This window comes from Temnothorax curvispinosus, unplaced genomic scaffold, assembly GCF_003070985.1.
Source record: "Temnothorax curvispinosus isolate PA1 unplaced genomic scaffold, ASM307098v1 QBEX01009638.1, whole genome shotgun sequence".
NCBI lineage: Eukaryota > Metazoa > Arthropoda > Insecta > Hymenoptera > Formicidae > Temnothorax > Temnothorax curvispinosus.
The window spans coordinates 27,709-31,745 of NW_020219418.1; the positions used below are offsets into that span (position 1 = coordinate 27,709).

Below are 4,037 nucleotides of genomic sequence, written 5' to 3' on the forward strand. Positions count from 1 at the left end.
AAAATGGCGATGACCTTTATGTGACCTTAAAAAATTTATTTATTTGAAAATTGGTTTTATCATTATCTGTCCTCTTTGATGCATTTTTTGTCTAAAACGTTTTTTCATATCTTCCATATTTTTCGAGATATTTGTCTGGGGCGTTTAAAATGGCACACCTTATATACAAATATATAAATATGTAAACTATTAATTTGTTAATTATAACTAACTAAAAAGAGGAACAATGTAGTAGTGAAAAGGGTAGAGGTGGAGGAGGGAAGGCTAAAAGGAGCGGTAGAGAAGCTATGGCTAGAGACGGGGGTAGAGAGAGGAATAGAGGAGGTAAAAAAGATAGGAAGAAAAACGGGGAAGAAAAGAAGATGGTTTTAGTAAGATTAAAGGATAGAGTAAAAAAATGTGAAGTAATGCAGAGAAAGAATATGTGGAAAAGAAGGATGGAAAGAATAGAAAATGACATGACCTTGAAGGAAAGAAAAATGTAATGGAGCCTGGAGAGGATAGCTGAGAAGGAGAGAAAGAATAGAAGGAGAGCTTGGGTAAAGTACGGAAAGATTTGGATAGAGGGGAAGTGATGGAGTTGGGATGAGGAAAAAGAAGTCCTGACAGATGGAAGGGAAAATGAGAAAGAGGAACAAGAAGGAGGGGGGGGGAGAAAAAGAAACAGAGGAAGAGGGAAAGGGTAGAAAAGAGGGAGACGGAAAAATGAAAAAAAAGGATAGTGAGAAGGGAGGAAAAACGATGGGAGGGTAGGGTGGAGAGAAGAGGGAGGAGAGGGAGAGCAGGAAAAAAGGGAGTGTGGAGAGGCTGAGGGGAGGGGGGAAAGGAGTCAGAGAGAGTAAAGTGGGGAAAGTAAAAAGGAGTGAAAGAGAGGAAAAAGAGGGGAGAAAAAAAGAAGGGGGAAGAAAAGAATTAAAGAGGAAGGAAAAAAGGAAGGAACAGGAAGGAAGCCTAAAGATAAACTTTTGGAATGTAGCGGGAGTGAAGGAAAAACAGGAAGTTTTGGGAAAGGATAAAAGAGTGGAATGTCGGGGTTGGTGGAGACGTGGCTGGAACGGGAGGAATGGGAGAAGATGAAGAATAGGGTGCCAAAGAAGTTCTGGAGTATACAGGGTGCAAAGAAAGAAAGAGTTGGAAGAAAAGAAAAAGCAATAGGTGGAATAATGATGGAAGTCAGAGAAGGGTTAAAAAAGGAAGAAGAATGGGTGGAGGAGAAAGGTTTAATGATTAGATAAGTAAGATAGAAGAAGGAGAAATGGAGATTGGCAACAGTTTACGTAAGCGCAACTTGGACAAGGTAATGGGTAAGATAAAATCGGTAAAAGAGGAGGAAGGGAGAGAGAAGAAATGGATAGTGGGGGCGATTTCAATGCGAGAACAGGGGAGAAAGGAGCGCTGGAGGATAGAGAAGAGGGAGCTGAAAGAAAATCGAAAGATAAAATGATAAATAGGTAGGAAAAAGGGCTGATTAGATGGGTGGAAGAGGAAGGGTGGGAAATTATGAACGAAGCAAAGGAGGGAGGTGAGGAGAGGGAGGCGACTTTTACAGGAGGAAGGGGGAAACAGTGATCAATTACGCAATAAGAGATAGAAAAGCTTGGGAAATAGTTACAAGATTAAAGGTAGATTATGTGAGGTAGATTTGGATCACCAATCAGTAGCAGTACGGTTGAACAAAGGGGGTGGTGGTGAGAGGAGAAGGACAATAGCGAAGGAAAAGAGGTGGGTGGAAAAGACGGATTGGTCGGAAGAGGCAAGAGAGGAGTTTTGAAGAAGAACGGAGGAGGTAGAAATAGGTAGGGGGGGCAATAGATAAAGAGGTCGAAAAGTTAACAAAAAAAATTAAGATGGAAGTAAGGTTGAGAAGAGTAAAAAAAGGGGCAGAAGAAAAGGGAGTATGGTGGGATGGGGACTGTAGGAAGAAGAGGGAGGAGATAGAAAAATTATTAAGAGACTGGAAAAAAGGAAGAAAACACAAAAAAGATCATAAGAGAAGAAAGGAGTATAAGGAAAAGTGTGAGGAAAAAAGAAGAAAAGAGAAATCTGTTGAAAGAGGCAAGAGAAGCGAGAACAGAGAAGCAGGTGTGGGAAGTAATAAACAAGGAAAAGAGAAGAAGGGTAGAAATTAATAAAGAGATAACATTAGAGGAGTGGGATAAATAATTTAGGAAGATGTTAGAAGAAACGGAATACAAGCGAAGGCTTCTTCTAGGAGAGGAGGGAGAGCAGGGATCGGATGGGGAAGTGGAGAAAGAGAAGGAGATAAGATGGAAGAAAGTAGAGAGAGTGCTGAAAGGGCTGAAAGAAGGTAAAGCAGCGGAAGAAGACTAGATAGGAAATGAAGTGTGGAGTTATGGGGGAAGTGGTTTAAGAAAGGCGTTATGGGAGAGTATGGAAAGGAGAGGGTTTTCCAGAGGCGTGGAAGGACGGAGTAGTCGTTCCGATAGCGAAAAAGAGGGGCAAAAGAGGTAGTAAACATAGAGGGATTACGCTGATACCGTCGGCGTACAAAATGTACGCGTCGATATTAGCAAATAGGTTGAGGGAAGAGATGGTGGAGAAGGGGATGATTCCAGAAAGCCCAGCAGAGTTTAGGAAGAGGAGAGGAGTGGTGGACAACATTTACACATTGAATTATGCGATAGGGAAGCGATTAAAGAGGGAAAAGAAGGTAGTGGCTGCTTTTTAGATCCAAGGGCGGCATTTGATTCAGTGGACAGAGGGTTTTGGGAAGATGTCTGAAAAAACCAGGGGTGAATGAGAAGTTGGGAAAGAGAATCATGGAAATATACGAGAAAACAAGGAGTGTAGTGAGGATGGAGGAAAGATACGGAAAGAAATTTTGGACAGCGAGAGGGGTAAACGGAAAAATTAACAAAGCCGATCAGGATTTGAACTTGAAACCTTTCGTTTTCTACCTTCGTAGTCTGTTACTGTGTGTTGCTTCACAATTGCTTTACCCCACATAGCAAAATGTTAGCAGTATCCCGACAGCATTTGCCAGTAAATTTGTTTCATAATTTCACAGCAAGATAAAAAAGAAAAATTTAAATAGTTTTAGGACGTTACAAACATGTAAAATGATCTAATATTATCAATAATATATTCACTATTATTTAAACTGTACAATTAGTAAAAGAGATTTGGGTAAATTTTATTTTTAATAATTGCTTTTGAATGATTCGTTTTTAGCATATTTTATATATAAAAATCAATAAATGTATAAAGTAAGGGTTTTTACGTCTTTAATTATATAAGTAAATTATGTCCTCATCAGCATTAATAAAATGCGGTGTTTAGTTTTTGAGAAATAAGGAAGTGTCGCTTTAGAGGACCTATGTCGATATAAGCGACTTACCTCTTCACTTCTAATAAAAATATAAAAAATGTATAGTTGTATTGTCGTGAAATAAAATAAAAGCGCGCGCCTGTGTTGTTCTAGTCCTATCTTAAAATTGCCGTGTTAAGTCGATAGTCGAATTTATTGTTGCCTTTTTACCGCGATGCTGATTGGTTATCTCGATTGATTGCCGCGCCGTAGCTTGCTTCATCCCGTGAGGGACTGTCATCGCGGAGTGTGGCGAGTTTCGTGCGAGCTTCGTGCGTGTAGTGCGTCGTGTGTGTGTCGTGATGTGACAGCTCTCGAGGTTAATCGTCCCGCGTCGTGTCGCGAGGTTAATATTATTATTAATGTGATCTCTCATCATTATTATAAATATAAAATCTTTAATTCTGAATTTCGGTCGCGTCACGCAAGGATCGAAGTGCCACGCGAAATATCAGCGGATCGGAGATAGGTATTATAGTGACAGTCGTGATCGTTATTATGTTTACGCGAGCGTTACTTCTGTATAGTAATTTACGATAATTTACTCGTTTATTACGCGGGATGAATTATCATAAACTACTACAAAACCCCGCTTTACGTGGAGGAATTATTATATATAAGTACATACAGAAGTAACGCTCGCGTAAACGTAGTATACGTGACAGATAGTGTGTGTGTGTGTGTGTGTGTGTGTGTGTGTGTGTGTGTG

General features: G+C 40.1%; 1 long non-coding RNA gene across 1 annotated transcript in view; it reads left to right on the forward strand.

Annotated features, from left to right (window-relative positions):
• The first annotated feature begins 3,656 nt into the window (after positions 1-3,656).
• Positions 3,657-4,037, forward strand: part of LOC112459212 — a 1,406-nt gene continuing 1,025 nt past the window's right edge. Inside the window, exon 1 of the long non-coding RNA XR_003041288.1 lies at positions 3,657-3,797. This is a non-coding gene — a long non-coding RNA (uncharacterized LOC112459212). The remainder of the gene's footprint in view (positions 3,798-4,037) is intronic.